Source organism: Sus scrofa, chromosome 4, assembly GCF_054392235.1.
Source record: "Sus scrofa isolate SSC_HxYL_T2T_F1_AM1 chromosome 4, Sscrofa_HxYL_maternal_Yorkshire_Landrace_v2.0, whole genome shotgun sequence".
NCBI lineage: Eukaryota > Metazoa > Chordata > Mammalia > Artiodactyla > Suidae > Sus > Sus scrofa.
Window position 1 is genome coordinate 102,950,876 of NC_139386.1, and position 11,455 is coordinate 102,962,330.

Consider the following 11,455-nt stretch of genomic DNA (forward strand, 5'->3'; position numbering starts at 1 on the left):
TAGGAGTGTTATAGACTAATGATAGAATAATATCAACCATAATTAATCATGGATGCTCAGGAACAAGTCTTTAATTCTTAATGGATTTTAGATGCAGTTTCATTGAAAATAGAGATTTGAAATATCTGAATGGGCAGAGAAGGCTGGGCGTTAGTGGAGATGACGGAGTGAAGAGATGGGGCTGGGGTGAAGAGTAGGGTTAGGGGAGGGAGAACATATCAGGCTGAAGGGTCTGGGTGAACAAAGGCCCTGAGAGAGCAGTGTGTAAATGGTAAGGGCTGTAGTGGCTCTAAGTATAGGGTGCAAATGCATATTTGCGGTAGAGCTGAGGTGAGAAAGTTGGTTGGAGGTGAGTCCTGGAAGACCTTAAAAGCTTCTCATGTCCCAAGAAGTTCATATTTTATTTTATAGGCATTCAGGCATTTAGTAGGCATCAAATATTTTTGAATAGGAGAAAGGCATGATCATACCTATATTTTAGCAATATTCTTCTAGGGGTGGTGTAAGAAAAAATAAATAATGAAGAACAAATGGAAATGCAAGAAATTAGAAAGGCAACATTTAGGAGACATGGCACACACTATTTCTTCTCAGAGAAAGAATGCTTAATGGGGAGTTCCCGTTGTGGCTCAGTGGTTAACGAATCCAACGAGGAACCATGAGGTTGCAGGTTTGATCCCTGGCCTTGCTCAGTGGGTTAAGGATCTGGCGTTGTCATGAGCTGTGGTGTGGGTTGCAGACTCAGCTCGGATCCTGCGTGGCTGTGGCTCTGGTATAGGCCAGCGACTACAGCTCCGATTGGACCCCTAGCCTGGGAACCTCCATATGCTGCGGAAGCGGCCTTAGAAAAGGCAAAAAGACAAAAAAAAAAAAAAAGAATGCTTAATGGAAGGATGACTCCTGAAGTTTTTTGAAGCTTGGGTCTGAGTCTGGCAGACCAGGAGATGTGAAACAGCATTCCAGATCCGAAGAATAGCATATTTAAATGTGTAGACATGAGAGAGCGCAGTGTTCAGCAAGTAGTTTCGGTTGAGCTTTGGAAAGACCAAAGACAAGCTTGAGAGATGTCTGATTCCCCACTATGCAAATCTACACACTTCCTATTATTTATTTATCTATTTATTTTGGCTGCCCCAAGGCATATGGAATTTCCAGGCCAGGGATCAGATCCAAGCCACAGTTTCAACCTAAGCCCACTCTGCTGAGCTGGGAATTAAACCTGCATCCCAGTGCTCCCAAGACACCACCGACCCCTTATGCCACAGGGGGACCTCCACACTTCTGTTATTTTGATCTGGGTTTTATTTTTCCTTCTGCCTAAAGAGCATCCCTTAGAATTTCCTTTTGTATGGGTATGTGAGCAAAAATTTATTTAATTTTTGTATGTGTTTGGGTTTATACTAGATTTTTCTCTTTTGGTACATTAATATGTACATCTAGACTTGACTAGTATCACACATTTATGATGTTTTAATATCTGATAGGGTTAGTCTTTCCCTTATTATTCTCCTTTTCTAGTTTTTTTTTTCCCATGAAGATTCTTGCTTTTTATTTTTTTCAATGTGACCTTTAGAATTAGCTTGTCAAATCATCTAACATTCTGCTATTATTTTTATTTGGTTCATATTATATTTATATCTTTAGGGAAAATTAGCCTCTTTATACTATTGAATCTTCCTATCTAAGAATAAGAAGTGCCTTTATATTTTGTCAAGTATTTTGTGCCCTTCTTACAGATATTGGCCATTTCTTGCTAATATCTTTTCTAGGAAGTTTATCTTTGATTATTATTATGATTTTGATTATTTTGCTTTTTAAGGCTGAACTTGCGGCATATGGAGGTTCCCAGACTAGGGGTCAAATCAGAGCTACAGCTGCTGGTCTACACCACAGCCACAGCAACGCAGGATCCAAGTCATGACCTGCACCACAGCTCAAGGCAATGCCGGATCCTTAAACCATTTAGCAAGGCCAGGGATAGAACCCACAACCTCAAGGCTCCTAGTCAGATTTGTTTCTGCTGCGCCACAACGGGAACTCCCTTTTATTACTACTTTTGCAGGTTAAATGGAGTCTTTTCCAATATAATTTCTAATTGGATATATCTTTGAAAGGTATTGATTTCTAATATATTTGTTTTTATACTCAGCTACCTTACCTTGAATTCTCTTTTTATCTATACATTTTTCAGTTGATTCTCTTGGATTTTGGGGTTTTTTTTTTTAGTATATAAGCATATCATTCACCATATCCACCATATCACTATGATGGTAAATATAAAATTTACCATCGAGAGGTAAATTTTACCTTTTCCTTTCTGATTTTTACCTCTAATTCCTTTCTTGTCTGTTTGTATTAGGTAATCTCTCCAAAATGATACCATGCAATATAACTGATCTTGACTTAGGAATGTGATTATTTTTATAGATGCATGAAATTCCCTTATAAAAATATACATAGGAGTTCTCTGGTGGCACAGCAGGTTAAGGATCCAGCGTTTTCATTGCCATGGCTCAGGTTGCAGCTGTGGCTTACGTTTGATCCCTGTACTGTACAATCAAACTGTCATTCTATATACATTTTTTCTTTCATAATAACAATATTGGCTAACATTTATTGAGCTTTACTATGCATCCCATACTGTATTAAAAACTTTACATACAGAGCCCTTATTATTGCCATTTTATAGATATCAAAGAGCTTGCTCTAAGTAACCTAGCTAGTAAGTGGCTGAACCAGGATGCAGACCAGGTCTTTTTTTGGTTTTTTTATCTCCTTTTATAAATTTTGTTATTTATTTTTTATTTTTAATTTTTTTGGCGGTTGGGGGGGCAAAGGAGAAAAAATAGCATTGTTGCTTTGCCAGGCAAAGGAGGGTTACAGCAGGCTAATGCCCTAAAGACTGTGCCCCTCTTTGGGAGAGAATAGGAGGTGGTTTTATAGTTTGGGAGTAGAAAATAGGTCCACAGATAAGGATCAGGGTAGATGCAAGCTTTCATTGCTTTTCAAAGCTGATGTTAAGTGGTCCCGGGACTGGTCCTTCTTTCCTGTGTCTGAGTGATCACTGAGGTTCAGATTCTTCATGCCTCTGTGCAAAAGGAATTCAGCGAGAGACAAAGTGATAGGCAAGAAATAGATTTATTATGATAGGACGCTTGTGAGAGATGCAAGTTGGCAGGCAAGGAGGCTCTGCCAAATTTTATTATTTATTTATTTATTGTTGTCTTTTCATCTTTTCTGGGGCCACACCCACTGCATATGGAAGTTCCCAGGCTAGGGGTCTAATCGGAGCTGAAGCTGTAGCTGTAGCTGTAGCCACCAGCCTTCGCCAGAGCCACAGCAACAGGGGATCTGAGCTGTGTCTGCGACCTACACCACAGCTCATGGCAATGCCAGATCCTTAACCCACCAAGTGAGGCCAGGGATCGAACCCATAACCTCATGGTTCCTAGTCGGACTCGTTAACCACTGAGCCACAATGGGAACTTCCTATTTATTTTTATTTTTAAATTTATATTGGAGTATTTTAAACATATATACAAAAAGAGAGAGTAGTAGAGCGAAGCCCCACATACCCATCATCCAGCATCAGCAGTTATCAACATTTTCCAATCTTATTTCATTTGTCCTTCCTCCATTTTTTTCAGTATTTTAAAGCAAACCTCATATATCATTTTACTCATAAATACCTCATTATACATCTCTATATAATAAGTGGGAAAAAAATTTAATTTTTAAATTTTTTTAAAAAAATAATTTTTAACCTAAAAATTAATAATTATTTCTTAATATCATTTAGTCCATTAAAAATTTCTCCAGTTATTTAAAGGTATCTTTTTACTGTTAGTATACTCAAACTAGTATCCAGTTTTACACATGGCATTTAATTGTTATTTAGTCTTCTGTTTTCTTTGTCAGTTACCTCCCCACTCTGCACTCCCCCTAAACACATATACTTTTTTTTTCCCTTGTAATTAATTTCATAGAGAAGCCAGGTCATTTGTCCAGTAGAATATCTTGTACTCTAGATTTGGCTGACAACTTGCTCTTTCTGAATCCATGGTCTTAGTGCTCTTAGCTACTACAATATACTCTACTTCATATTATTCTTGTAGATGTTGTGAGGAAGAAATGGAAACCTACAATGGATAGCCCATTAATCTTTAGTGGCACAGGTAATATGGTACTCCTGTATAGTTTTATTCTTTTACAGTACATACTCTTTTTCCTGAACTTGCAGGCTCTTCTGCCTTTGAAAAGCCTTTATGAATCACTGGCAGCCTTCATAAGCTACATTTGTCCCCAGACTTCAGAAATCTATTTCTTCACCTCTGGGCATTTATAGTGTAAAGGTCTGCTTTCCTGTGTGGACATAAAGAAAAAAACAAAACCATACACACACAAGGTAAAAGTTGTAAGTTAAAAAAAAAAAGTTGTAAGTTAAGTTTTATTCAAGGACATTACTGAGCACAGTAGCTTGGGAGACCACCTCTTAGTTGCTCTAAGGTGGCTGCTCCAAACAGGTAAAGGAGGAAAAAATGTATGATCTTTTTTTTTTTTTTTTTTTTTTCGGTCTGGGAAATACATGTAGTCAAACACACATCTCGGTTAAAAAAAAAAAAATTACTGCTACTCACAAAGAACAGATATCTAAAGTTAATGATTTTAGTGCTTTTCTAATTCTCCCTTAGATATGTATTTTAACTGTTTGTTAACCATAGAATCTTTCTTTCTTTCTTCCTTTCTTTCTTTCTCTTTAGGGCCACACGCATGGCATGTGGAAGCTCCCAAGCTAGGGGTCAAATTGGTTCTGTAGCTGCTGGCCTATACCACAGCGACAGCAATGCAGGAGCTGAGCCGTGTCTGCTACCTACACCACAGCTCACAGCATCGCTGGATCCTTAACCCACTGAGTGAGGCCAGGGATCAAACCCATGTCCTCATGCATACTAGTTGGGTTTGCTACTGTCGAGCCACTAGGGGAACTCCAAGCATAGAATGTTTCATTCTGTTTTTCCATCCTAATTTCCCCTCAGAAAGCACTGTTTGTAGGTGGATGACTGCACTGTGTTTCAATTTAATCCTTTGTGTAACGGGATGATGAGTGACACTCTTTGTTCTTTTTGTTTATACCTGAGACTCGGTATATAGATTTGACAAGGTAAAGATGCTATGCTTTTGCAGATGACAAGATCTTGTTGTTAGAAAGTTCTAAGGAATTAACTGAAAAACTATTAGAGCTGATAAATGAGCTCAGCAAATTTTCAGGGTACATTATCAATATACAAAAATCATTTGATTTCTATACAGTAGCAATGAAGAAACTGAAAATAAAATTAAGACAATTCCATGTACTATAACATCAAAAAGAATAAAATACTTAGTGGAGTTCCTGCTGTGGCACAGTGGGTTAAGAATCCAACTGCAGGAGTTCCCATTGTGGCACAGGGGTTAATAAATCTGACTAGGAACCATGAGGTTGTGGGTTCGATCCCTAGCCTTGCTCAGTGGGTTAAGGATCTGGCATTGCCGTGAGATGGCTGGGATCCCATGCTGCTGTGGCTCTGGTGTAGGCTGGCGGCTATAGCTCTGATTAGACCCCTAGCCTGGGAACCTCCAAGTGCCGTGGGTGCGGCCTTAGGGGAAAAAAAAAAGAATCCAACTGCAGCAGCTCAAATCACTTTGGAACTATGGGTTCGATGCCTGGCCTGGAGCAGGGGATTAAAGGATCTAATGTTGCCACAGCTTCAGCCCAGGTTGCAGCTGTGGCTCAGATCAGTCCTTGGCCTGTGAACTTCCATATGCCGTGGGTGTGGCCATTTAAAAAAAATGTACAACAGAAATTGACAGAACATTATAAATCAACTATAATAAATTTTTTTAAATACTTAAGAAAAAATTTTTAAAGTGCAACAAATTTCAGTTATAAAATAAATTATGCAATATAATGTACAGCATGTCAATACTACTGTATTGAATATTTGAAAGTTGTTAAGAAAGTAGATCTTAGGAGTTCTTGTTGTGGCTTAGCAGAAGCGAACCTGTCTAGTGTCCCTGAGGATGGGGATTCAATCCCTGGCCCTGCTCAGTGGGTTAAAGATCTGGCATTGCTATGGTACAGGCTGGCAGCTGTAGCTCCAAATTAGACCCCTAGCCTGGGAACTTCCATATGCTGCACCTGCAGCCCTAAAAAAAAAGAAAAGAAAAAGAGAAAAGAAAGCAGATCTTAAAAGTTCACGTCACTAGAAAAAACTCTGTAACTATGTATGGTGATAGATATTAACTAGACTTATTGCGGTGATCATTTTGCAATATATACAAGCACTGAGCCATTTTATACCTGAAGCTAATATAATGTTATATAAGTTATACCTCAATAAAAAAGTAAAGTTCAAAACATATAATCTAAAAACTACAAAATGCTGTTGGAAGAAATTCAGAGGATCTAAATAAATGGAAAGATATCACATGTTTGTGGATTGAAAGAAAATATTGTTAAGATGGAAATACTCCCCAAATTGATCTTTAGATTCAAAACAATCCCTATCAAAATTTTAGCTGACTTCTTTGTAGAAATAGACAAGTTGAAAAAAAAAAAAAAGAAAAGAAATTGACAAGTTGACTCTAAGTTTCATATGGACATTTAGGGGGTCCACATTAGCCAAAACAATCTTGGAAAAGAATAAAAAAAATTTTTTTTTTTCAAAACTTACTACAAACTGACAGTAATAATCTAGAGAGTGTATTGCTGGCATAGGGACAGGCACATAGATCAAAGGAATAGAACTAAAAATATAGAAATAAACTCACTTATGTTCAGCTGAGTTTCAACAAGGATGCCAAGACACTTCAACAGGGAAAAGAATATTTTCAGCAAATGGTGCCGGGACAACTGGATAACCACAGGTACAAGAATGAAGTTGGAATGCTACCTCATACCATGTACAAAAATTAATACACAATAGTTTAAAAACCTAAATATAGGAGCTAAAACTATAAAATTCTTAGAATAAAACGTAGAGATCTTCCTGACCTTGTCTTAGACCTGACACCACAAGGACAAGCAAAAACAAGAAAATAAATTGGACTTCATCAAAATCTAAAACTTTTGTGCACCAGGGAGTTCCCATGGCTCAGCTGGAACAAACCCAACTAGTATCCACAAGGAGGTAGGTTTGATCCCTGGTCTCGTTCAGTAGGTTAAGGATCTGGTGTTGCCATGAGCTTTGGTGACTCAGCTCGGATCCCACGTTGCTGTGGCTGTGGTGTAGGCTGACCGCTTACCGCTTTGATTCGACTCCTAGCCTGTGAACTTCCATCTGGCACAGAGTCCTAAGAAGGCAAAAAAAAAAAAAAAAAAAAAAAAACGAAAAAAAAACAAGAAAGTTCCTCAGAGAAACTTGAAGTAGCTAACTTTCAGGGTGCATATGGCTAAGGAGATGGTGACTTTAAAACCTGGAGGGCCACTAGGCTTCCTTATTCTGCTTTCATTTCCCCTTTCGACATCATTCAGGAGATGTTTCCCAATCTGTGATAGGCAGCAATCTAGATGTTTTAGTAATGTACTATTACAGATTTCCTCTTAAAAAACCCCAAAAACCTCTCTAGTTAAGCAAATTTGCAACAGCAAGTGTGCCTCATTTCAAAGGAGACCTCTGTGCAAAAATCCAATTTACGCCTTTAGAATGTTGTAGGATGGGTTTTCATTTTATAAAAATTTCATTTTATTAAGTATACACGGGAAGGGAATTCCCATCCTGACTCAGCGGAAACAAATCTGACTAGCATCCATGAGGACACAGGTTCAATCCCTGGCCTCCCTAAGTAGGTTAAGGATAAGGCATTTCTGTGAGCTGTGGTGTAAGTCAAAGATGCAGCTCAGATTCCATGTCGCTGTGGCTGTGGTGTAGGCTGGTAGCTACAGCTCCGATTCAACTCCTAGCCTGGGAACCTCATGCCTCGGGTGTGCCCCTAAAAAGACCAAAAAAGAAAAGGAAGTATACACGGGGATAGACTATGTAATGGCATGTTCCCCTAATGCTTTCCCCCCCCCCCATTTTTTATATGTTTTATTGAAGAATGGCTGATTTGCACACCCACAGCATATGGAGGTTCCCAGGCCAGGAGTGGAATCAGAGCTGGTACAATTAGTTTCTTAAAAGTATATAGGCATAGAAGGTGACAAGGTAGTCAAAAAAGGCAAAAAGACAAAAAAAAAAAAAAAGGAGAGAGAGCTCCTAAAAAGACCAAAAAAAAAGAAAAGGAGAAAAAGTATACATGGGGATTGACCATGTAATAGCATGTTCCCCTAATGCTTTTTCTTTTTTTCGTTTTTTAAGTTTTATTGAAGTATGGCTGACTTACGATGCTGCAATAATTATTTTTTTTCTTTCTTTCTTTCTTTCTCTCTTTCTTTCTTTCTTTTTCTTTCTTCTTTCTTTCTTTTTTTTCTTTTTTTGTACTTGAAGTGGATCTTGCAAGGTAGAGAGGCCAAAGAATGGAGACAATGACTGGTCAGTGTGGGGGCCCACGAGACCAGCTTGACTACAGCAGAGGGTGACAGTTTAAAAAAAAGAATCCATTCTCAACTGAGTAAAATGCTTTTTAGGATGGACCAGATTATGGGGAAATGCAAGAGCCAATAAGAAGCATTTGTAGGAAATGACACGATAAAAGTGTGTTTTAAGAGAACAATTTGGGAGTGATATACCGGGTGAGATTACAAGGCAGACCGAATTGAAAAATGTTGGAAAAATTTAAATCATGCCAGTAAATATTTATTGAATGTCTACTCTATCGTTGCATTCTATAGTGTGAAGGATACAAAGATGAGTAAGAGATAATATAACTCCTGTACTTAAGGGGCTAACAGGTAGATTTGTATGATGAAGACATAAATAATTGTAGTATTAAGTCACGTAATAAGAGGGTGATTTTTCTGTTCTCAGAATCTATGAGTCCACCACAAAAGAGCCTCAAGTACTACAGGGGTTCGAAAAGAGATTAAGTTGGGGATAAAAAAAAAAAGTTTTTTTGAAAGAGGTATCTTTTGAGATGGACCATGAAGGAGGCATAAGATTTCAAGAGGCAGAGATAAGGGAAGGAAGTTAAAGACAGTGGGCGGCAAAATGATTCTGCTGGGTAAGTACTACCTTTTTTTTTTTTTTTTTTTTTTTTTGCAAGCAAGCAAAGTCTTTATTACAGGAAAGCAAATAGCTCCCAGGACAGCTGGGAGCAGGGGGAAGAGCCCCTCTCTATTGCTTTATAGGGGTTTTTATCCCTTAAAGACGGCGGGTACCAATGTGGGGTCCAGAAAGATGTGTTTTCTCCCATTGGCCTTGCCCCATGACCTGTATCAGTCCTTCTCCAATAGGGGTCTTACGGGTGGAAATGTCCTATAAGTCTCATGGTTTCTTTGTCCTTATCTTCCTGTAAACTGAGTCATAGGGGGTTAGAGATTAATGTCCATCTGGGCTTAGGTACACTCCCTAGAGTAAACTAGGGGGAAAGCACTACTTTAAAACTGTGTTCAATCCCAGGTTAGCCACCAGTTCTGTCCTCTTGAACAAGTTATATAACCTCTCAGAACTTTAATTTCCCCTCTGTAAAAGTTGGATAATTATTGCATTTACTTTACAGTGTTGTAAAGGTTAAATAATAATATGTGAAGGGTATAGCACATTCACTAGCATGTAATTGGTGCACCTTACAAATCTTAGCTAGGACTCATAATAATAGAGTTAAAAATGCAGAGACTAATAAGCATAAATGTCCTGGAAACATGAAGAAAACTAGCTGCTTCGAGTGTAAGATTCATGTGTGAGGATAGTTGACTTAGTTTTTTTGGACTGCTATAACAAAATACCATAAACTGGGTGGCTTTTAAATAACAGAAATTTACTTCTCATAGTTTTGAAAGCTAGGAAGTCCAAGATCAAGACTCTGGGAAATTCAGTGTCTGGTGAGGCCCTCTTCCTGGTTCATAGATTAGTTGCCTTTTTGCTGTGTCTTCATATGATGAAAGGGCCACGGGAGCTCTCTGGGGCCTCTTTTACAAGAGTCCAGGTCTGGGGCAGGAACTGTTGAACATAAGCCAGCAGTGGCTTGTGGTATCAGAAAGAAAAGCTATGAAAGAGCACTAATGTCATAGCAAACATAGGGGTTCAGGACTCAAAAGCCAATTTGAATGTTTCTACCAACCACAGATGGGACAATATGAGTATCACTAAGGATAAAACTGCATTGAATTGAAGCACATAAAATATGTTTAAATCCATGAATTCATAATGATACGCAAATAACTCAGTGCTTTTGTAATGTATGGACCTTATTTAGATCTCAATTCGAACAAACTGCTTTTTAAAAATGAATAGGCTAGAGAAATGTAAATACATCTTTGATGACATTAAACAATTATTGTTAATTTATTTTAGAGGTAATAATGGTATTGTGGTTATGTTTATTTCAGAGTCTTTATCTCTTAGAGATACACACTAGAATATCTCTATATGAAATAATCCAATGTCTAGTGTTTACCTCAAAATAATCTGGGTAGTGGGAGTGTAAATAAAGCAAGATTGACCAGAGAGTTCCTGTCGTGGAGCAGCGGAAACTAATCTGACTTGGAACCATGAGGTTGCAGGTTTGATTCCTGGATTTGCTCAGTGGGTTAAGGGTCTGGCATTGCCATGAGCTGTGGTGTAGGTCGCAGACACCGCTCGGATCTGGCGTTGCTGTGGCTGTGGCGTAGGCCAGCAGCAATAGCTCCGATTGGACCCCTGGCCTGGGAACCTCCATATGCCATGGGTACGGCCCTAAAAAGACAAAAAAAGATTGACCATATATTGTAATTGTTGAAGCAGGATAATGGTTTCATGAGGGCTCATTTTAATTTTATCTCTATTTTTATACATGTTTAAATTTTTCCGTAATAAAAGTCTTTTTTTTAAAAGCGACATGGCCGCAAACGTGAAATGAATACAGTATTAAACATCATAATGATATAGACTCTCCACAAATTTGTATATTTTTGTGGGAGGGGATATAATAACTTTATTTATAATATATATAGTAATTCAATATCAATATAAATATATCAATTTAAATAAAAACTGACAGAATTTTTCAGGAAACTCGATAAATTGATTTAAAACCCTATAAAGAAAAGTTCACAGCACAAAATGTTGAGACAACTTTGAATAGAAGAACAAACATAGCAGTGGCAGAGGTGACTTATCCTGTTAGACATCAAGGCATATTTAAAGCCATTTTCATTAAAAATGTGTGGAATTGAAGGGGCAATAGGTAAGAGAACAGAGGAAGGACCTCAGATACTGACTCATGAATGTGTGGGAATTCTCAGCTGGGTGAGAGTTAGGCAATAGCAGGTCTTGGATGAGTTCTGTTAAAAAGAGTAGGTTGACTTTTCCTAGGAAATCAGAGGAAGCTGGGATTT